General features: G+C 43.4%; 1 long non-coding RNA gene and 1 gene segment (V, D, J or C); both read right to left on the reverse strand.

Annotated features, from left to right (window-relative positions):
- Positions 1-5,196: 5,196 nt before the first annotated feature.
- LOC310691481 lies at positions 5,197-8,278 on the reverse strand. Its single transcript, XR_014518509.1, has 2 exons — positions 7,591-8,278; positions 5,197-6,856 (listed from the first exon to the last, which is right to left on the reverse strand). It is a non-coding gene; the product is annotated as an uncharacterized lncRNA (long non-coding RNA).
- A 2,223-nt stretch (positions 8,279-10,501) lies between these two features.
- LOC310691390 (Ig mu chain C region-like) overlaps positions 10,502-24,511 on the reverse strand; it is an 81,400-nt gene continuing 67,390 nt past the window's right edge. The window contains exons 5-7 of the C gene segment in view: positions 14,465-14,797; positions 12,501-12,836; positions 10,502-11,421 (exon numbers count right to left, since the gene is read on the reverse strand).

The raw sequence follows: 24,511 nt of genomic DNA on the forward strand, positions 1-24,511 counted from the left end.
CACATGCTCCCCAGCACCTGTAAAACCTTACTCTCAGGGCTGGCTTCAGATTTCCTGTTTGCTCCAGGGTCAGCATCCCTGAATCCTGATGCTAAGCTAGTTATTGAATGATCTCCCAGCTGAGCATCAGGTGGGGCAGAGCTCTAGTTTTCCTCCTTGTTCCCTTCCAGATTTCATAAAGCCTGCTGCTATTACATAAAGCTAGGGAGTCTCACAGCAGATGGATTTTCCAGAAACTACTTGTACCCAGCTTGTTTTAAGCCTAGTGCTTAGCTGGGTTTGGGGGATTTCCCTCCTGAGGATCAGGCTTGGGGCAAGCTTTCAGGTAGCTCCGTTCCTTTCCACCAGCTTCTCAAAAGCCTTACGCTCCTCCTAGAGAGAGCAGGAGTCTCCCAAATGTTCATTAGGCTTGGAGCAAGTTTTCAGGTACTCCCTACATGCCAGTAGCTTAAAGCCTGCTGCTGAACTGGAGGGGTCGGAAATTTCTAAGCTGAGCATCTGGCTGGGGTAGACTTTCAGTCACCTCAGCCAATTCTCTGGAAGCCGAAGGTTCATTGGGAAGGGAGCTATCCAAAAGTCTGTCCTAGCTGACCATTACATTTGAGCAAGCTTTTACAGTAGGCAACCTTCTACCCAACCTACTTCTTAAAAGCTCAACACTCCTCAGGGAGCTCAGGAGTTTCCCAGTAGAGCATGAGGCTCCAGCCAGACTTTCAGCTAGATCCCATGCTTTCCTCCGGCTTTCGGCTAGCTCCCTTCCTCACCACCAGCTTCCCATAAGCCTTACACCCCTTTGAGTGTAAGGGGATCTTACAGCTGACATGGATTTTATAGCACTCCCTTGCACTTGTCCAGCTCAGCCCTGGTGCTCAGCTGGGTCCTTCACATCTCCCAGCTGAGGATCAGGCTGGGACAGGTTTTGGGGTAGCTCCCTTCCTCCCCACCAGCTTCCCATAAGCCTTGCACCCCTTCAAGAGAGCAGGAGTCCTTAGGCTTGGAGTAAGCTTTCAGGTACCTTCCCTAGCCCACTAGTTTAAAGCCTGCTGCTGAACGGTGAGGTGAGAAATTTCACAGCTGAGCACCTGACTTTCATTTACCTCCTTCCACGCAGCCAATTCATAGAAAACAAAAGCCTAGCATTTGAGCAAGCTTTCCGATAGCCTTCTTCTCCCCTACATACTTCTTTGAAGCCCAATATTCATCTGAGGGCTCTGGAATCTCTCAATAAAGCATGAGGCTTCGGCCAGACTGTTGGGTAGCCCCCTTGCCCTCCTCCAGCTTCCTAGCATAATCCGTAGCTTGGAGGCAAGAAGCAGCTTGGCAGGTAGCCCAGCTGGACATAGCTGAGTAACAAGCTTGGGAGAAGTTAGCAAGGAACCCTGGGGCTTTTCTCACCTACCTTCTTTAGACCTCTCTGTTGGCTGAGTGGTGGGAAATCTTCAAGCTGAATATGGTGCCTGGTGCAAGGTTCATGTGCCTATGTTGTTCCCTGCCAGCTGTTGCTCTGTCATGGTATCAGAACATAAGGAAGCTGCCTTATATTGAGCCCAGTATTGCCTACACAAACTGGCAGCAGTGGCTCTCCAAGGTTGCAGGTGAGCTTCTCCCCCAGCCCTCCCGGGAGATGCCAGGAATTGATCCTGGGACCTTCCTCTTGCAGAGCAGATGTTCTACCACTGAGCTTCAGCCTTTCCCATTTGGCTCTGATAACAGGAGCTGAAGTGGAACTTCTGGAAGGTTGACCAGTCACTCTTTATCCTTGAAGTTCTCAGCTCCAAAAATCAACTGAATGCTGGTCTATAGGGAAGCTGGTGGGATACAGCAAGGCTACCTTGCAGCCTTCTCTAAGCCTCACATGCAGCAGCTCCAAGCCCCATCTATTCCCCCAGCCTCCCTTACATAAAGATGCTCAGTTGGAAGATGGTAGCAAGGAAGACTTGCATCAGCTAGGAAGCCCAAGAATCAACAGGAGACCCTTGAGTACAGGAGAAAAATGCTTCTCCTCTTTCTCAGGCATTGTATCGTTCACTTCCTTCCCGGAAAGGCTAGGACATTCCAAAGAGTCCCTTCTCCTGTGGGGTATCTCTGTTCCTATCTTCTCAAGACCCATGATGTAAAAATAAAGCTCTCTTTTATTTTATTTATTTATTGTAAAAAACACACACACCTCAAAGCAGTTTTCAAACAGTAAAACCGTAATAAATCTACAACTCTTCTTTAAAACATACAGAAGTTTAAATGCTAAACAGATTAAAATTACCTCACCGATCCCAAGGCTGGAGTTGATCGAAGCAACCCGACCTCTGCCGAGTGACCCACAGTTTCTGTTCGGGATTCATTTCTGTTGCAATGAGGCCTTCAGAGTTTCCCCTTAACCATTCTCTTATGAAGTGCTTTAAAAAAAGAAAATTTTCAGTTAGTGACGTCCTAACTGGCCTGAAGGTGTGAAGGAAAGGTGTGAAAATAAACAAACAATTGAGGTCCAGGGAGCTAATAACTTCCTCTTTTCTCTCTCACATGTTTGACACCTTTTCAAAACCCAAAGATTTCATTGCGGAGAAAAACAAGGCTGTGTGAACTACACGGTTCGGGTGAATCTCACTTGCAAAAACTCAATCCGTTTTGTTTTTATTTAGCCATGTTCACACTAATTAGTCATTGTGTTTCACCACATAACCGCCAAAACTTCTGTCCAAAACTTGGAAAAAATACATTTCATCACGTAATTGGCTTATGGTAAAATTCTGTTCATCCCGCCAGTTAAACAGAGCAATGTATTCACCAGTGGCATATGGATATGCATTTATATCTTTCAGCATCCATCCCTTGGGCTCCATTCACCACTGTACACCAACTAGGCCTCAGGCCCCTTCCTTGCCTCCTCCAGCTGCCGGCACCCCTGCTCTCCTCAAAACCACGTTGAAGAGCCAGAAGATGCAGAAGTCTTGGTCATGAGCTCCCAGGCCTCCTTGGCTGCTTCCCTGGGCTTGACCGGTAGTTAGTTAAGCTTAACAGGTGTTTGTTTTTCTGGTCTTGGGGGCACTCAAGGTGATGCAAAGATATCAAGGATTCCAGAGGAACAAACATCTCAGACTGCAATCCTATGTGGACTTGGCAGGGAGTCAGGCCTGTTGTCATTCACCTTGTTCACCTCAACCACCAATGAGTTCAAAGTCCCATTGAAACCCCAGTGGGGTTTTCTTCTGCGTATGCATGTATAGGTTTGCACCATCCAACCTGGCGAATTTAGTGAAGTATGATTTTGTTGTGAATGGAACTTACACCCAAGTTACAGTGGCACCTCTGGTTAAGAACTTAATTCGTTCCGGAGGTTCGTTCTTAACCTGAAACTGTTCTTAACCTGAAGCACCACTTTGGCTAATGGGGCCTTCTGCCACTGCGTGATTTCTGTTCACATCCTGAAGTAAAGTTCTTAACCGAGGTACTACTTCCAGGTTAGTGGAGTCTGTAACCTGAAGCGTTTGTAACCCAAGGTACCACTGTATAAGGACAACGCCGTCAAAGAAGCCAACTCAGGCTCAAGGGCCATGCTAGGCCTTACTTAGTGCTAGGCCTCACCCCCCATTTATTGATATTAACCATTTTTTGGTAGCAGATTTTGCTCCCTCCAATAGTTGTAAATTCCTACTTCCAATTCAGTACTTCATATTGATTGAATTGTGAAGACAATATATCTATTCTACAATAGGACTTCTTCTGGTTTCTCTTGTTCCCATAGGAGCCAACTCCTAGGGGCCGAGGGGGCTTTGGCTCCCCCAATAAAATATTTGAGGACACCCCCCCCCAAGTTGATGCGCATTGCTGTTCAAATGGTGTGCATGCACCGCATCATGTGATTGATTTTGCATGGTGTGGCTTACCTAAGGTCCCCCCAATATTTTATTAAAGTTTACACCATTGCTTCTTCTGACCTCAGCACCCCCTCCATGCCCCCTCAGAACTGCTGTAGAGGGTCCCTCAACCTTATGGAACAGATTTTGGGCCATGCAGAAGACAGAGGAGACCCATTGTGTGAGCAGGTGTCTGCTTGCTTCGTTATCTCAGTTTATGGAAAAATGTACTCAGCAGCTTAAAATTTCATTTATCTATTTATTATTTAGAAACGAAATAGCCAAACAACACATAAAATGGCAACCAGCAGAATGTCTCCCCTGTCCCACACTCCAACATATTGCAAGATGTGTTTTTGGAACCAATTCTTCCCTTCTGCAAAAAATCACCCCTCTGAGAGGACTTGGGCAGCAGTGGTATCGACCCCCTTCACAGCCTTTTCAGATATTCATGCTTTTCTCCCACTGGCTGAGGCTCCTCATAAGCTCTTTCCCCCCTTCTGTACCTTGAAATTAATTTACACTGCAATAGCTTGTCCTGCCCTGGTTCCTGCAGCAAGGTGGGTTAGTCAACAGACTGCAGCAGTTTCCCTTTAAAATACAGTGGTACCTCGGGTTAAGTACTTAATTCATTCCGGAGGTCCGTACTTAACCTGAAACTGTTTTTAACCTGAAGCACCACTTTAGCTAATGGGGCCTCCTGCTGCCGCCGCGCTGCCGGAGCACGATTTCTGTTCTCATCCTGAAGCAAAGTTCTTAACCTGAAGCACTATATCTGGGTTAGCGGAGGCTGTAACCTGAAGCATATGTAACCTGAAGCGTATGTAACCTGAGGTACCACTGTAGTGTTTTCAACTCAAAACGCTATGGGTACCTTTGGGGTGTGTTTATAGGGCATGAATTGGCAACTATGTATCTTTCCCAGAATCTCGTGTTCCAAATTGTTGAGTACTGCCCTTAGAAGCTTAGGAGTCCGGTCAGAAGGAAAGTTTTGCATACCCGCCAAGTGTCCCGGGAAAAACAGGACATCCCAGTTTTTCAGTGAGATTATGAAGGCCGTTTTGGGTGCCGTGATCTCATGTGCTGTCATGCCACACTCTCACCCCACAAAAATCACTTCGGGGGAATGAGATTGCAGCACGGGTCACATGACTTGCCCAGGAGCACATCCTGGAAGACGGTTGTCCCATTTTTTAATCTGAAAAAGTTGAACGGTATGGTTTTGTGTCTTCAGATGGCTCCACAAAAGTCTAAAAATTCTGCGAAGTGAGAAGTGGCTATTAACTATTTTGGACAGCAAGGTTCTGATACTGATTCTTAAAAAAGACTCTCCACAGCAGTGGACAACCATGTTCAACAGAGCTTTAATTTATTACTTATTTCTTTTCAAGCAAGGAATAAAGAGGTTAATTTCATCAAGGCTAAAATCCATAGCACACATTTCATCTTCTGATGCTTGCCACTGACAGCAACATGGCTGAAGGCTGGTATTGACATTTGAATAAGTCATCCCCAGAACAGATGTGTCCTGTTTATGCTAGCAAATGTGGCTAGGTATGCGTTTCCACTTTCAGCCCAAGGCAAGTGCTGCCAGTCAGATGGAGACAGGCAGATGTGATATGTGGGGCTTTCAATAGAAACTCATTTCCTTATGTGCAGTGAGTCAGCTAAAAATGTCATAAGGCATGTGTTTGCTGTGGGAAACCAAAGTGAATGGCAAGTTGGTAATGGAAACCCTCCTTTGCAAAAAAATACACTTCTTAATTTTGTGTGGCACTATATGAAATAAAGAGAGGCTGGCATATCCCCATGTCCGATATGGAAAACTGAGGCACAGCTTATGCTTGGGGTATATCATGGTTAAAGTGCATTCTCACACAGAGAAAAATAACAAATATATGAGCCCATCACTTGGTTGACACGATCGCTCCTGAGTGTCCTGTCTAGTGTTTGGGAGCCTGAGCATCTCCTTGGCACTCTGAGGAGCTCCCGACTAGTCCTAAATCAGAGTAGACCTATTGAAGTTAAAAGACATAACTGAGTTTAATTGATTTCAATAGGTCTACCCTAAGCAGTACTTAGTTGAATACAAAACCAAAAAACACACACACCGATGTTCACTTGTGGTGTAACGCATTTTGATGGCATTGCTGCCTGTTCCACTGTGGGGAAAGGGAGTTCTTTTTTCTATTTGTTCTTGGGAAGCTCTTAAAAAAAATAAACTTTTCAAGAGATAAAGCTTTTTTTAGTTATAAAAAGGGTGTTTCTTGAATAAACTGAACCCTTTCTTGCCTCTGGATGCAGTGTGGGATATACTTAAAACTAGAAAAGTGGTTACAGTAACAATTCAGAAGGAATGTAAAATGTTCCTGAGAAATGCAAGCTTAATGTACAGCAAGAGTAAAGGCAAACATTCTGTTTGGTATATGTGGTACAATACTCTGTTTACTGCATTCAGAGTTGAAATTGCAATATCCTCTTTTTTTGGGTTTTAACTAGGTAGGCAACAATAGCTAAAATGAAATTTGACCACGACTGAGTCACAGCGATGGGCGGTATGCAATGCTAGTCCTAAATCAGAGTAGACCCATTGGAGTTAAAAGGGATAATTGAGTTTAATTAATTTCAGTAGGTCTACTTTAAGTAGTACTTAGTTGAATACAACACACACACACACAAACACACTGAATGGAGGCAAAATTAAAGCATACATGTTTGAAGGATAAACAACCAGTCCAATAAGTCCAGATCAAATGGAACACTGGCAGCAAAAGGCCAGTCATGTCTAGTCATATATTAGTCCCGTTTAGTTTGATAGGACTTGCTCCCAGATATATGATGAGACAAAGCAAGACAGAAATGTCATCTGTCCAGTCAACCTTCCCCCAAAAGTGAACGGAGAAATATTAAATCCTTGATTGTGCTGGTGATGAAAGAATGTACAGTCTTTTATCTTAGGCAACTTATTGTCCCTCTTCATATGACCCTTCACTTTGTTATTTCACCTGGAATTGGAAAACAACCATAATTAATGTCATGGAAGAAAATAATGTCACACAACTCTCCGCTGTTTCACAACCTCCTGTCCCGTTCACCACTGCCATTTAGTGATGAAATAAAGCTGTCTTTCAACAGCATAGGGAGGTTTTTTTTTGCTGGGTGGAAACAATGGTTTGGAGTTCCTGGAAGACTGGAACTGACAGGAGGGTTATAGACATTGCTTAGAGTGCTGGATCTGTACAGGTTCAGCTTGAAATTGCTGAAATACAGTCGTACCTCAGAAGTTGAACGGAATCCATTCCGGAAATCCGCCCAACTTCCAAAACGTTCAGAAACCAAGGTGTGGCTTCTGATTGGCTGCAGGACGTTTGGGTTCCAAAAAATGTTTGCAAACCGGAACACTCACTTCGAGGTTTGTGGCATTCAGGAGCCAAAACGTTTGAGTCGCAAAGCGTTCGACTTCCAAGGTACGACTGTATATCCCTACAGTGAGGGGGGAATGCATTATCAAAGCTCTGAATATTTAATCTGCATCTTTGACAAATAGTCCTTTGACTTGTATAACCTGAACGCTTTGCAAAATAATTGTCTTTTCTAGAATCTTGGCTTGGCCTACCCCATGAAGACCATAGTACCTGCATGTAGCTTTTGTGTTCTCTTATTTCTTCCTTATCCTGTCTGGTACAAGTGAGTTACTATTGATTATTTTTACTATCTCCCTCTGCCCCATATATCTTACCTTGAAGACAGTTACACTGACACTGTAGAAAAGGCTCACGAGGAAAAGGATGATGAAAGTGGAAAGGATTGATGAGATGTTTTGGAGTTCTTCATCGTCATCAGTATCCACGATCACATCTAGGTAAGCTTTAGATGATACATGCAGATCAGATTTTTCTGCAGTTTAGAAACATGGGGAGGTCTCAGTGTAGCCAAGCGACACAGGGGACAAAACTGGGTTACATAAAGAGTGTGAGGAACTGTGGAAAAGATACTTAGGGAGACAAGAGAATTATTATTTTTTTGACTGGGCACAATCAAACATTGATGCTGACGGGTGACAGGTGGTGTTGAGAAAAGGCAAGGGGTGCTGATTTAGCTAAGGATTGGAATGGTAGCATGCTGCAGCAAGGGGCATTAAATATTGTGAATGGTTTACTGTTTCCTCCTTTGGTTGTGCTGGCAGCATGATGCTGATTTTGCCTCATCTAATATGCAATTAACTTAAAGAGCTGAGCTCATGTTGATGGAGCCATAAATCTTTTAGGAGTTCTGCATGGCATGACCTGCTTGCTGAAGGGAGTCTAGAAGCCCTTATTCAACATGATGCTCTCTTAACCACGAAGAGCCCTCAGGAATTTTGCAATAACTGCCCACCCAGCCTGGATGATTTTTGAGTTGTTCTTGACATGGCATCGTACACAGGATTGCATATTGTATTGTATTATACAGTAAGTATAATACAATATATAATACAATATAAAGTATAAGTATAATACAATATAAACAATGCATTATGGCCTGGAAACGATGCCTTATGGCCTGGAAATGATGCCTTATGGCCTGGAAACGATGCCTTATGAGGAACGGCTAAGGGAGCTGGGCATGTTTAGCCTGGAGAAGAGGAGGTTAAGGGGTGATATGATAGCCATGTTCAAATATATAAAAGGATGTCACATAGAGGAGGGAGAAAGGTTGTTTTCTGCTGCTCCAGAGAAGCGGACACGGAGCAATGGAGCCAAACTACAAGAAAGAAGATTCCACCTAAACATTAGGAAGAACTTCCTGACAGTAAGAGCTGTTCGACAGTGGAATTTGCTGCCAAGGAGTGTGGTGGAGTCTCCTACTTTGGAGGTCTTTAAGCAGAGGGTTGACAACCATATGTCAGGAGTGCTCTGATGGTGTTTCCTGCTTGGCAGGGGGTTGGACTCGATGGCCCTTGTGGTCTCTTCCAACTCTATGATTCTATGATTCTATTCTATGATTCTAAGTTGCAAATGTAGCCTGTCTTACTGAGCCTACATCTTTAAAGTAGAATGCAACTTTAATGAATAATGAGCGTACATTAATGATTAAATATACGGAAGGAGATGTCTCAACCATGAGACACATTTATAAGAGTTTATCTTATGATTCGAAGATGGGGATCATTTGGAATTTTTCAACCAATGTTCTGCCACAGAGTATGGATGCCCATCTTCCCAAAATAGCATTCCATTTAGCATTCTGTGTGACACTTATGAACCCACAAATGACCTTACATTTGTATCTCAGCTGTCATCAGTACTGTATGTGTGACAAAATGAGAAAGAAAGCCGCTTGCCCAAAGGTGGAACATTTGTCATCTGTTCATAAATTCGGAACTCAGCCTGCTCCATCATATTGGTGTGACCCATTTTGTGTATGTGTGTACAGATACAAGCCTTTTATCCTGTAGATTCCTTTTAGTTTTTATCTCCAGTAATAAGCATGGACCTTCTAAACCTTTGTTTATTAGAAGCAAATAGGGGATTCTGTGCAGCAAAGGGGTCAGCAGAACAAACAACTCCAGGTACCTGAGGCAAGTCTCTGTGGGAGAAGGCTGTGTTCCTGCTCCAGGAGCACTATCCAATTTAACCAGGCTCCATATATGAAAGGAACCTAAGAATGAAAAGCACTGATCTTCCCAAAAGAAATTCCTTTGGGCTGCACCTCAACACCAACCAGTACTGAAGAAATCAAAGTGCTCTCCTGAGCTCCACATTCTACTGTGGCTGAGATGCTTGCTGATATTGTTTTTGGCTTTCTACAGCCTACCATTACCAAGAAGAAGTGGGGAATTGTTATGAGTGAGGAGGACAACTTTTGCTTAACATGAATGAAAGAATTGGCCTAGTTCCCCCCCCCCCGAGCCTTGCCTTCCACAGTGTTGTTTGGAAGAGTGGAAAGGAGGTATGGCACATGGGTGACCTATACTTCCAAACAGGCATGTGTCCCCAGCCTTGTTTATTTTCCTAGCTCATGATATGCTAGAGGCAACTGCGCTTGCTGTCCTGAGACAGTGACTATGGAAAAGGAAATCCTGTGTAAGATCTGCCATGGATTATTTTTTGGGGGGAGGGGAGCAGATGATGGGAAGGTAGGGACAATATATTCTATTTTAAGGAAGAGTGCTGGAGTAGCAGCAGCTCTGGGTCCCTCTAATCTTTTCTGTAGTCCTGTGAGTGACTACATCTTTCTGTAAGGAAAGTGGAAGATTTGACCTGGCCAAGGATTCTGAAGGTCAGAGATTTGTGTGCGTGTGTCTGAATGAATTCAATAAATTAGTTCTTGTCGATATTTCTGTTTTAAATGTAGTAAGAATAATAGAAGAAGATCCCTGCAGGATCAGGCCAAAGTCCCATTTAGCATCGGATACTCCCAGTGGTCAACTGGATACATTTGGGAAGCCAATGAACAGGACCTGAATGCAACAGTGGTTCCCACCACCAGCAGCAACAACTGGTATTCTGAGGCAGATTGTCTCCAACAGTGGAGGTGGAATAATAATAATAATAATAATAATAATAATAATAATAATACCCTGCCGATTTGGCTGGGTTTCCCCAGCCGCTCTGGGGAACATAGCCACTGTAGGTAGTAGCCATTGTCAATGATAACAAAAGCAAACATAACCTTTATTTATTTATTTTGTGCTATATGTTTATATGCCCTGCTTGTTAATGAAGCTCTAGAATCTTCTAACATGATGCACCTAATGGACAAAGTGATTCCTGGGAGCAGAAAGTCCTGCAAACACAATCATGGAAGATTGGGTGTCTAATGCTTCTATTACCCTCTGAAAATTCCAGATCATATTTGAGTGGGTAGAAGCTTAATTTCCCATCCAATTCAAAGGGGGGTAGAGACCTCATCTCACGTTTGTGTGACTGGGGATTAACATTAACCCCCTTATCACCATTTCTAACCACAAGGCAGAATTATCTTCTTATGTTTCGATAAACTTTCTTTATTTCAAACTATTGTTTTACTTCAAAGAGATGAGGCCAGTTAATTCTACATCATTCAGGGTACATCACCTCTCGTTTCCTCCACAAAAGGCCAATAATTAAACAAATGGAGACACAAGAAGGGAAAGCAGATGCTGGCAGAATTAGGAAGCTGAGAAAGATGTGCGGGAGGCTTGACAAGAATGGTTACTGGCAAGTGCTGGCGGTGTCGGAGAGCACGAGGGAGACGTTGACAACGGTTGGTTTACCCGTATTCTTGTCTACGGTCTTCTGAGACGTCTGGAGGGGCAACATCTCATGCCCCACCACGCAAGTGTAAGTAGTTCCAGAATTCCACTCTTCTGCGTTGACGTTCAGCATGCTATAGGCGTAATACCGCTTGGGTGCCTTGGACTCCTGGGTGGCTGTGCTGGTGAAGTATTTGGAAGCATCCACGGGCTCATCATTCCGCAGCCATTTGACAAAGAACTCAGGAGGGGAGAAATCTTTCATCATACAAGTGACAGTGGCTGTTTCCTGCAGAGCCAGCTGATCCGAAGGAGGAGGAAGGATATAGGTATGTGGAGCAGAGGGGTTGCCATCTGGAAGGTTTAAGGGGGGGGGGCGAAGAGATTATCAAATGCATGGTTTTAAAAGTACATTGCTAACCATCTTGTTTCCTTCCTTCCTTAACCATGACCTCATTTGTATGGTTTGAGAGAGTTAGATGAAGACTTAAGATGAATGGTAGAAGTCTTCTAGCTGGTGACCTGGACATTGACGAAAGATGACCAGATGCAATGGCTTTCTAAATCTGGATTTTTATTAAAGACTGTTATGACATGGTCCACTGCTCTGTTTGTGCAGAGACACTATGGTTCACGTTCCCACTAAGCACATGCAGACACATCATCTCTTCATTGCTGAGGTGGGCTTAGAATGGGGGCTTCATCTACTCTAAGAGCAGTCTTGGATCATTTATGACCCATTAAGCCACATGGACAATACCAATGATTTTTGATAGCCCACTAAGGGCTAAATTGTTGTTCTGTTTTGTTTGCCTGTCTGAAAAAGGCACATGAAATGCCACACAATACGTGGCTGGTGGATTGTCTTTGCCTTCATGGGCACAGCTTGTCCCTAAACAGAAGTCCACAAATACAGTTTCTATGCTACAGATTAGTGTGATCTGAAATTTGCAAACAGAAACCCACATTTGAATTTCTTAAAGTTCACACTGCTTGGCCTCAGTCAGACCATTGTAACTCAGTTTGGCCTACCTCATTAGACATCCAGTGCATTAAAAGGAACTATTAAATTAATAAATATGAGCAAAAGAAGTACTAACTGAAATTTAACAATTGAAATGGAGCCATCTTTAGTTGTGCCAAAGGCTTAGACTCAGATATCAAATCAGCCATTCCCAAAATACTACTCTCCTGATATCTTGGACTATGAAACATATCTTTCCTAGTTAGCATTACCAATAGTCAAAGCTGATAGAAATTTTAGTCCAGAATCGCTGGAGGCCACCAGGTTGGGAAAAATCTATACTTAATGATTGTTAGGGCAGAAGAAAACTATTCTGAGCCTTCTGAAGTCTGGTAAAGCCAAAGTCCTAATAAAGTGACATTGAGCGTTGTTAGCCATTTTTCTAAGATGATGTAAAATAGACACCTACCTTGAGTCTTGCGCAGGGATCTGATTTCCATTGAGGGAAATAAAGCTGGGTGAATAATTTTGCATTTGAAAGTTTCCCCTTTGTTCCACTCATCTGCACACACCGTAGCTACTGCATCCTTGAATAACAGCCCACTGCTTTCTTGTTCTTGGGATGGTTTAAGGATAGTCTCTAGGGGTGTGTCATCATCTGCTCGTGTCCAGGTGACTTTCAGTTCATTAAGATCTTGCTCCTCAGGTATGTTCGAAATTCTGCAGGTCAGATTGGCCATCTTGGTTTGGAAAATATCAACAAAGGAAGGCTGGATGGTCTCAACCTTGACAGGGACAAGGAGATCTAAAAAAGAAGAACAGCATTCAGTTCCACAGCAGACCAACTTCTATTGACACCTCAAAACCTGTTTTTCCTTAATCCCCAACATATATCTGAATCAATCAATCAATCAATCAATCAATCAATCAATCAGTTTATTACAGTCATAGACCAGCAGTCAGAGAATAGAATATTAAGTGGGTAAAAAACAAAACTGATAATTCAATCAGATAAAAACTAAAAACAAATAAAGACATTCAGTTAAAACAACTGTAAGAGGGTCAGAACTAAAAGACTCGCATTAAAAGAGACAATTAAAACAGTTCTATTTTTATGGCCAACTAAAATTGAGAATTTCTCCATCCTTTGTGTGCACCATATAGATTGGAAAAGGTCTTGTAGATGGGAGTCCTTGCCAGCTGCTGCACAAGTGTGTTTCCTTAGTGATCCACTGATCTGCCAGATCTAGAGTTTCTACACTGTGCTTTGTAAAACCCCAAATACACAAAGTCTTCATTAGGGGAAATATTTAAAAACAAAAAATACAAGGAGATTTTGTTTGTTTTTTGTCTATAAAAATAATGTCAGCATTGGCTCAGTAGAAAAGAATGGGGGCAATGACTACCATAATATCTCATGTAACACTAAAACCAAGGTTGGACCTACCCCAGCAGTATCCTAGAATATGCTGAAGGATACTGTTTCTGCAGTATGTGTCTTCACTTCAGACCTTGCCCTAGAATCTGTTTAGGTAAGATAACTCAGTATTCTAGAGCAAGTCCACCTCTGGTTCAGCCTGTAGGCATGTATAGATTCTGATGAAATCCTAGATGAGTTTTAGTGAATAAACTAGAATCTCTGCCGTGTTACTCAACAAATATTCCCAGAATGCAATCAAATATATTGAGTGCTTCTTCCTGAGGACAAGATTAGATCTGTCCCTGTTGCGTTGGAACGGCAAACAAGTTTCCTGATGGAATTTTAAACTTACTGCCACAAATAAGGGGTTCACAAGTGGGGAACATAGCCATTGTAGGTAGTAGCCATTGTCAATGATAACAAAAGCAACCATAACATTGATTGATTGATTGATTGATTGATTGATTGCTATATGTGTATATGCCCTGCTTGTTAATGAAGCTCTAGATTCTTCCATCATGATGCACCTAATGGACCAAGTGATTTCTGGAAACAGTAAGTCCTGCAAGCACAATCATGGAAGATTGGGTGTCTATTGCTTCTATCACCCTCTGAAAATTCCAGATCATATTTGAGTGGGTAGAAGTTTAATTTCCCATCCAATTCAAAGGGGGGTAGAGATCTCATCTCACGTTTGTGTGACTGGGGATTAACATTAACCCCCTTATCACCATTTCTAACCACAAGACAGAATTATCTTCTTATGTTTTGATAAACTTTCTTCATTTCAAAGAGATGAGGCCAGTTAATTCTACAACGTTCAGGGTACAACACCCCTCTTTTCCTCCACAAAAGGCCAGTAATTAAACAAATGGAGACACAAGAAGGGAAAGTAAGTGCTGGCAGAATTAGGAAGCTGAGGAAGATGTGCAGGAGGCTTGACAAGAATGGCTATTGGTAACTGCTGGCGATGTCAGAGAGCAAGAGGGAGACGTTGACAATGGTTGGTTTACCCATATTCTTGTCTATGGTCTTCTGAGATGTCTGGAGGGGCAACATCTCATGCCCCACCACGCAAGTGTAAGTAGTTCCAGAATTCCACTCTTCTGCGTTGACGTTCAGCATGCTATAGGCGTAATACCGCTTGGGTGCCTTGGACTCCTGGGTGGCTGTGCTGGTGAAGTATTTGGAAGCATCCACGGGCTCATCATTCCGCAGCCATTTGACAAAGAACTCAGGAGGGGAGAAATCTTTCATCAAACAAGTGACAGTGGCTGTTTCCTGCAGAGCCAGCTGATCCGGAGGAGGAGGAAGGATGTAGATATGTGGAGCAGAGGGGTTGCCATCTGGAAGGTTAAAGGAGGGGGGGGATGAAGAGAATATCAAATGCATGGTTTTAAAAGTATCTTGTTGCCTTCCTTTCTTAAGCATGACCTCATTTGTATGGTTTGAGAGAGTTAGATGAAGACATAAGATGAATGGTAGAAGTCTTCTAGCAGGTGACATTGACCAAAGATGACCAGATGCAATGGCTTTCTAAATCTGGATTTTTATTAAAGACTGTTATGACATGGTCCACTGCTCTGTGTGTGCATGTACGTAAAAAGAGTGGAAGCGCATAAGAGAGACAGAGAGACTATGGTTCACGTTCCCACTAAGCACATGCAGACACATCATCTCTTCATTGCTGAGGTGGGCTTAGAATGGGGGCTTCATCTACTCTAAGAGCAGTCTTGTATCATTTATGACCCATTAAGCCACATGGACAATACCAAGGATTTTTGATAGCCCACTAGGGGCTAAATTGTTGTTCTGTTTTGGTTGCCTGTCTGAAAAAGGCACATGAAATGCCACACAATACATGGCTGGTGGATTGTCTTTGTCTTCGTGGGCACAGCTTGCCCCTAAACTAAAGGCCATGAATACAGTTTCTACGCTGCAGATTAGTGTGACCTGAAATTTGCGAACAGAAACTGTAATGAAATATTTTTGCTTTGGAAGTTGGAAACCCACATTTGAATTTCTTAAAGTTCACGCTGGTTGGCCTCAGTCACACCACTGTAACTCTGTTTGGTCTATCTCATTAGGCACCCAGAGAAATAAGAGGAACTATTAAAATAATAAGTGTGATCAAAAAAAGTACTAACTGGAATTTAATCAATTGAAATGGAGACATCTTTAGGTCTGCCAAAGGCTTAGACTCCGGTATCAAATCAGCCATTCCCAAAATGCTACTCTCCTGATATTTTGGGCTATGAAAGATATCTGCCCTAGTTAGCATGACCAATAGTCAAAGGTGATAGAAATTTTATTTTTATTTTTAAACAATTTTTCAGTTTATTCATATGCTGACGAACATATATGCCATGCAAACAAATACCAAATAAAGATAACAAAAGAGAAAAAGAGAAAAGGAGAAAAGGAAAGAAAAGAAAAGATTGCTAAAAATAAATATATATCTAAAAGACTGGTGATATATGTAACCAAATCCTCATTTCCATTAGAGATTTTAGTCCAGAATAGCTGGAGGCCACCAGGTTGGGAAAAATCTATACTTCATTATTGTTAGGGCAGAGCAAAACTATTATGAGCCTTCTGGAGTCTGGTAAAGCCAAAGTCCTAATAAAGTGACATTGAGCGTTGTTAGCCATTTTTGTAGGATGATGTAAAATAGACACCTACCTTGAGGCTTGCGCAGGGATCTGACTTCCATTGAGGGAAATAAAGCTGGGTGAATAATATTGCATTTGAAAGTTTCCCCTTTGTTCCACTCATCTGCATTCACTGTAGCTACTGCATCCTTGAATAGCAGCCCACTGCTTTCTTGTTCTTGGGAAGGTTTAAGGATAGTCTCTAGGGGTGTGCCATCAACTGCTCGTGTCCAGGTGACTTTCAGCTCCTTAAGATCTTGGTCCTTAGGTATGTTCGAAATTCTGCAGGTCAGAATGGCTGTTTTGGTTTGGAAAATATCAGCAAAGGAAGGCTGGATGGTCTCAACCTTGACAGGGACAGGAGGATCTTAAAAGAAGTAAGAAGAACATTCAATTCCACAGCAGACCAACTTCTATTGGCACCTCAAAACCTGTTTGCCCTTAATCCCCAACATATATCTGATTCAAAATCCAAAGTACACAAGAGTTCTATTTTTATGGCCAACTAAAATTGAGAATTTCCCCATCCTTTCTGTGCACCATATAGATTGGAGAAGGTCTTGTAGATGGGAGTCCTTGCCAGCTGCTGCACAAGTGTGTTTCCTTAGTGATCCACTGATCTGCCAGATCTAGAGTTTCTACACTGTGCTTTGTAAAACCCCAAATACACAAAGCCTTCATTAGGGGAAATATTAAAAACAAAATACAAGGAGACTTTGTTTGTTTTTTGTCTATAAAAATAATGTCAGTATTGGCTCAGTAGAAAAAAATGGCGGCAACGACTACCATAATATCTCATGTAACACTAAAACCAAGGTTGGATCTACTCCAGCAGTATCCTAGAATATGCTGAAGGATACTGTTTCTGCAGTACGTGTCATCAGATCTTGCCCTAGAATCTGTTTAGGTAAGATAATTTAGTATTCTAGAGCAAGCCCACCTCTGGTTCAGCCTGTAGGCATGTATAGATTCTGATGAAATCCTAGATGAGTTTTAGCGAATAAACTAAAATCTCTGCTATGTTAATCAACAAATATTTCCAGAATGTGACCAAATATATCAAGTGCTTCTTCCTGAGGACAAGATTAGATCTGCCCCTGTTGCGTTGGAATGGCTAACCAGTTTCTGGATGGAATTTTCAACTTACTGCCACAAATAAGGGGTTTGCTGATGTTCCTTATCCCATTGAATTTCTCGTTGGACACTTTGCAGGAAAACTTCTTGCCGTTGTCCCAGTCTCTCTTGGTGACTGTTAGCTCACTCCTCAGGCTGTGACTGCATTTTGAGGTTGAAATGGTAGTGGGGCCATCAGATTGAAGAACTGCTTCATCCCTCAGCCACTGGAGTGTGGTTTTCTCCGTGTGCAAATTAATAGCATTGCAGGTGATGATGGCATTTAAGGGGGACCCCACAAAATCCATTAGGCGTGGTGCGCTGATGATAATGTTAGGTGGAGTGGCCGGGTTCAGTGCTTGAGAAGGAAGGAAAACAGTGCAAAGTAACTGTTTCATCGCAGATGAATCCAGCAACCCAAGGGTAAGATATACAACTGGAGGTATTCCTATGTGGCGAGATCTGCAGACCTAATTCATGAGATTGTCTTCTAGCAGATTGCGTGCCTGGCCTACTCTAGAGAAGCATGTTCACATTAAATCAACTGGAGCAGGGCTTCATTTGAGGCAAACCAAATGTGAGTTGGGTTCAGCCTGCAGAGGCAGGGCGCAGCCTCAGAACAAATTTAAGAGTAAAAACAGAGAAGGTAAAGAGTTCATTTCCCATGCTACAGGGTAATCATATGCAAGGGCTCATACAAACTTCTGCTTGCCCCCCCAGGAAAACCCAGTCTTTGTTGCTGAATAGGAGGAAACATCAGTCAGGTTTTCGTTGGTTTGACATTTGCTCCAATTCAGCAGTGAAGAGCGGTTTTTGTCTTGGAAAAGGAAAATTGCTCGGACCCATGCTTTCTAGACATGGGACAAGGGGAAGGGGAAAGAAACACCATTTCTCATCTTAAATCAAGGGCAAGATCCTCTCCTCTCCTTTCTCTCCTTGAAATAAATAAACAAACATCCAATGCAGGAATGTCTTAGTTCTGACCTGGACTTACATAATTGTTCATTGTGTCAAGAAGATAAAATGATGTGCTGTAAAGCACTTTAGGAACTAGATAGTTAATTGGATGCAAGATACATACTTGATGCTAATCTCCTGGTTTGTGTTGCTGTTGGCTGCTGGGTAATGTTGTTTTTTGAAAGAAGAAAAGAAAGAAAAGACAAATAAATTCACTTACGCGGACGAACCACTCGTACTGTCCTGGTTGTTGCTTTGTGAGCAGCCGTGCAATAGAAGGGATTGAAATTGCTCCAAGCATCAGCAGAAATAACCGCCTGGGAGCTTACGGTGAAAGCCCCATTGGAGGACCAGATTGAAGGAAATTTCTTAATCTCGAAGGTCCTGCCAGTGGCATTGCTCCAGGAGAAAATGACTGGGTCAGGGAAACCCTTGGCCAAACACCCGACGGTGATTCTTGCATCATTTGTAATGCACTTAGAAGACGGAATAAGTGGGAAAACGGTGGGGGCACCTGGAGAAACTGTGGGAGAGAAGAAAAAGTGTTTTTGGAAGATGTAAAATCTTCAGCTGAGATTGGTTATCTGAAAGGTAATGAACTATTGTTTTGTAGAGAAAGAAACATTAACGTATGTGTGCTATTGCTGAGATGAGTTATTCTGATGCTTTTTTTTTTACTACAAGAGGCATGTTTCAGGGTCCTGAGGTATCACCTTACAGTGGTACCTCAGGTTAAGTACTTAATTCATTCCGGAGGTCCGTTCTTAACCTGAAACTGTTCTTAACCTGAAGAACCACTTTAGCTAATGGGGCCTCCTGCTGCTGCCGTGCCACTGGAGCACGATTTCTGTTCTCATCCTGAAGCAAAGTTCTTAACCTGAGGTAATATTTCTGGGTTAGCAGAGTCTGTAACCTGAAGCGTATGTAACCTGAAGCGTGTGTAACCCGAGGTACCACTGTATTTCTGTTTTTAGTTCTCAATTGCTCAACTGCTTCTTGGTCTTCATTGTTAACATGGAATATGGGGCGGGGAGTAGGGGAAGCTTGGTCAGCCTCACAGGATTGTCAAAGCTTTTCTCATGACTTTGGGCATGTAGGACAAGGCAAAGAATGTGGTACCTGCCAGATATTGCCAGATTATGAATCCCACCACTGGGCATGTCGGCTGGGAATGATGAGAACTGGGGCCTAACAACATCTGAAGGGTACCACACTGGCTACTCTTAATGTGTATTAAGAGTATATAATCTTTCTATTTTCTTTCTAGCGGACCATTCAGGAGGGCAGTGAGATTGAAGTGTCCACAGACCATGTTGACACTCCCAGCTACAGTGGTGCCTCGCAAGATGAAAATAATCCGTTCCGTGAGTCTCTTCGTCTAGCGGTTTTTTCGTCTTGCGAAGCAACCCTATTAGTGGCTTAGCGGATTAGCACTATTAGCGGTTTAGCGGTTTAGCGGCTATTAAAGGCTTAGCGGCTAAAAGGCTATTAGCGGCTTAGCGGCTTAGAAAAAGGGGGGAAGCGAAAAAAATCGCAAGACTCATAGGGAAAGCAAGCCCATAGGGAAATTCGTCTTGCGAAGCGCATCGAAAAACGGAAAACCCTTTCGTCTAGCGGGTTTTTCGTCTTGCGAGGCATTCGTCTTGTGGGGCACCACTGTATAAAGAGAAATCTCACTCAGGTGATAAACAAACAAAAAACGAAAAAAGGACTGAAATAGCAACCACCCCCACTCCAAAGAGGACTAAGAACGTTCACAGAATGTTTTTTATTTAGAGAATTATGACCCCCCTTCATGCTCAAAGAAAGAATGATAAGGTTTGTAGACAAAGTGCTCCTCTGATTCTAACCCATCACCCTCTTGAAAACGCTTCCAGCTACACACAGGTAAAGTCTCTAGTGGGCTAAAACACCCTGGATTGTGCATGTGCAATGGGAAAGCCAGTTTCCTCAGCCTCACCATGCTTAAGTATTTGTGCTTCTTCAATTTTCCAATGCCACCTATTCACTCGGAATGTTTGAGAACTTCCTAGTAGCTGGTAGTGGAGATTTAGGCATGAGATGGGAACCCTCACTCTTTATAGGACGAGCTTTTAGCCAAGGTTGTTGGCTTATGAAAGGAGATGTTGTGTACATCAGGGAAGACTGATGCTTACACTGGGGTCTTAAAGGGGCTTGATGTTGGAATGTTGGAGTTCATAAATTTATGCCTGCAGATGAAAAGCCAAGTCATGGCTGATTAAGTATAAATGCTTGCATCTACAGCTCGAGGTCATGAGCTCAAGGAACCTGTGCCGCAAATGACACAGCACATGAGAGAGTATAACTAGCCTTGTGTTTGTAACAACTAGTGTGACTTGCTGGAAGGTAGCATTCCTGTGTTGGATCTCTGGCAGAAAGTGTTTTTCCTGGAAAGACTTTAGTTGCTCTATTCAGAGAGGCAGACAGAGGTAGGATCACTTTATACTTGTACATAGTTGTTCTTTTAGCTGTCAGTAAAATACACTGTTGCTGACCTTACTGAACTGTCTGGCGTATTTTTTTCTGCAAACAATGTCCTGGGTTCAATTGCACATTTCGCTTGGTGTGCTAACTGCACTCTGCCCATGCCTCAAGAGAATAAAGACTCAAGCGATTCTGTTGCTGACATCCCCTAAACCTCCACCCCAGCCATCTATGTCCACAATCCTTGGGCTAATTTACTCACAAGATTGCCTTACGCCACATGTGCCCACCTGACCTACAGAATCAGCACTATTACACTCATTCTGCAGTTGTAAAAACACACACATTTCAAATTGGCACTGGACTCCCTTCCTAATCGTAGCAGGCAGATGCAGTTGCTTTCTAATCTTCATCTAGTAAGAGCTTGGCATAGTGCAGCCTCTGAAAAAACTCAGCCCCTGGCTCCCTTCTGCTGATCTCCACCAGATACGGTAAGTATTAATATTCAGGCCTCAGCTTTCCTCGGGTCTTTTCCTCACACCTCTCTTTTCAACTCATTTCCCTCTAGCTCAACTGCGGAAATTAACTCCTCACTTTATAACCTGCAGCCAATCCGAGTCTGCTATCACCCAGACCAATCAGAATGAACTTACCTAATGCACCTCCTGATCAGTGCTATTTTTCTAGAAAAAAAGAGGTGCCAGAACTTGTTTTCTTAGAATGGCAATGGCACCCACCTGAGAGGTGCCAGAACTGAGTTCCAGCTGAAAAAAAGTAAGCCCTACTCCTAACACATTCTCCCTTTTCTCAGAGTCTGCCCCCATGTATTTACTGCTAAACAGGCTTGCAGCATAGCAGTAAAGCAAAGCACAAGTCCTTGAGCTTTGACAGTCACGGGAATCTCAGAATATATTTTCCTTCAAAACATATACACTTAGACAATATTTCTTTACATTGTGTGGATAAAAGAAAGGTCTGTAGATGTGTCCCAGGAGGACACCTTCTTCATCCCCAAACTCTCCCATGCAATGTACGAAGGGATTTTAAAACACTTTTTATGCTGTACTACTGCAATTTATTTCGGTGAGAAGTATCTTGCTCACTTAGCAGCCACATGCTTGGAAGAACTGTGCACAGTTCCCTCTCCTGTCTTTGGCCCCAGAGAACCAGCAGAAACCGCCCCAAAGAAGGGACTTGGTTGTGATGCTTGCTCACCTCCTAGCTAAGCATTAAATCTCTGGGGTTACTGAGTGAGTTACAGAGCTCAGATGTCCCACAACCATTTCAGGGATGGTGCTGAAGGCTTGTGTGTCTTGGCTGAGTTTGCCAAGCTTTGGTGGGGCTGAGACGTGACCAGTTGCTCCTCTTGGCCTTCCTGATGCCATTCATATCTCTCAGATAAGCATCCCAGACTCAATCGAGAGAATCCCCAGATAGGACTGAATACACTTCTGGGCTGAAAGCCTTTGCCAGTCAGTGTAGGCAATACTGAGCTAGATGGACTAAGTGGTCTGACTCAGTATAAGGCTGCTTCCTGTATCCCTAGGACACCCTGAATTGCTCTCTGTGCAAAGCAATAGGTTTCTGAGCTGGGAGAATCTCAGGTGGAGTTCACCTTGAGGCATTGGAGGGAATTTGGGGCTTTTTGTAAAAGAGCCCCTTTAATGAGACACTGGGGTTCTGTTAAAACCCCTTGGCTCACAAAAGCTCTTTTTTGTCCATAAGAGACACAAACAGCCAAATTTGCTGCTTCGTTGCTGGAGACACCAAAAGATAGGATAAGGGCAGCATTTGGGAGTGAACCAGCTATGCTAGCTAAATAAAGGCTACATCTCCCTCTTACTAGGCATGTAGGCTTCAGAACTTTGTCTATGCAAGCATTTTTTAGTAAGCAACAAAGGGCCTACCAAGGGCTGGCACATCAAGGTGCAGGCAGGGAAAGTGATATTCAATGGTTTTTTTGCCAGCTATCCTCTGCAGCTGTTTGGGGGCTCTGTATGTATTCTTTGCGTGTAAATCCTATAAAAAGTCTTACTGGACAACGCCCATTGTTCAGATTTTGGGAAATATCCTGCTGAATCAGTTAGTTTGCACAAACTAATACATGCTGGGCTCTCACTCCTGAGTTTCATTGGCAAGATCCAGGGAGAACAGGGTTTTTTTACCTGCAGCAACCTGAGTTGCATGTGACTATCCCAGCTGTATGGTGGGACTGGAGGTGTGGAAAACCTCTCTGCACTTTCCCAGCTTTTGCAAAGTTAGCTTAAGGCCTATCCAAAAGCAGTGCTTTGGGGAGAGGTGTAAGGAGCACCTAGTGCTCTTCACTGGGCTGAATGGAAAGGGTGGCACATATTCCAGCTGAAGGCTGAGCTTCCATTAACTGTGGTGAAGGAAAGAAGCTGGTTGCTACCTTAGAGATTTAATGAAAGTTACTACTGAGCTCAGATCTTGCGTACCTGCCAGTAGCGTTGCAGGCTGTACTTCAAGTACCCTATCCGCAATCTCTGCCTTTACTGAATCCAGGAGACACACAGCTCTCCTAGCTGAGTATTTGATTTCAAGGAGGCTGGATACCCCAGCTCTCCTACAATCTTCCTACCAGCCCATGAGTTGGATGGTGCCCTTCTTTGAAGCCCAATGCTTAGCTTGAAAGCTTTTTCATCCCAGCTTAGCACAGAGCTTTTGAGAAGAGAAGGGTATGACCCCAGTAGTAGTTCTTAGCCTCTGCAAATTTGCAGCTGAGTGTGGGCCCAACACTTCCCAAGGTGACCACCAGCTAGCGTGTTATAGCTCGGGTATAGCTGCTGTAGATCCAAATGGCTTGCATGACCCTCCACTGAACACTGGGATTCTAGCAGATCCTAGGAGCTTACCCCATGATTGTTCCCAAAGGCACGGCTGAGCTGAAGCCTTCCCGAGCTCAGCAATGAGCTTCAGAAAGACTCTGGCTTAACCTCTGCACTATCTGCAATAGTCTAAATAGCTTGCATTTATCCCAGCTCAGAAACCAGTTACAGAGAAGCTATGGGGATGCCAGGAGAATTTCCCATCCTGCTCAGCAAATAACCACCCAGCCCTGCTGCTACTTAGGCAAAAGATTTGGTGCATCGCAAGGTTGTATGCTTCAGAGAAGCTAGGTGGATTTTAGGATGTTCTCCATTATTTCCAAAGCCACAGCCAAGGGCACTGCCCACCTTATTCCTAAGTGAGCACTGGGCTTTAGAGAGCCTCTGAATGCTCTCCTACAAATGCTGCTGCTGTTTGAAAGGTTTGGTGCTGTTTCTGCCAAGCAGTGAGTATCAGAGCAGCTAGAAGGTTGCTAGGTGCTTCCCTTAACATTTCCAAAGCTGCAAAGGATCAGGGAGCCACCCATATCTTGCATACACCACCCCAAGCTGAGCACTGGATGCTAGAGAAGTTCCAGCTGCTTTTCTTGCAGCAGTGCCAAGCTGAGAAGGCTGTTTCTCCAGTTACTCTCCAGTCTCTCTTATGCTCAGCAGGCAGGTGGCAATAAGCAAGCCTTAAAACAGGAAGCAATAATCAATGCGAGAAACCAGAACTCAAATGGAAATACTAGTATTTATGCTCAAGCCTACAGTGATACCTCAGGTTACATAAGCTTCAGGTTACATACACTTCAGGTTACAGACTCCGCTAACCCAGAAATATTATCTTGGGTTAAGAAATTTGCTTCAGGATGAGAACAGAAATTGTGCTCTGGCGGAGCAGCGGCAGCAGGAGGCCCCATTAGCTAAAGTGGTGCTTCAGGTTAAAAACAGTTTCAGGTTAAGAACAGACCTCCAGAATGAATTAAGTTCTTAACCCGAGGTACCACTGTATTACAAAGAAGTTCCCTCTGACTTACCCCATCAAAGGCTGCCATTAAATGGTTGA

The sequence above is a fragment of the Podarcis liolepis genome (assembly GCF_965112155.1).
Source record: "Podarcis liolepis genome assembly, chromosome: 13".
NCBI classification, from domain to species: Eukaryota; Metazoa; Chordata; class Lepidosauria; order Squamata; family Lacertidae; genus Podarcis; species Podarcis liolepis.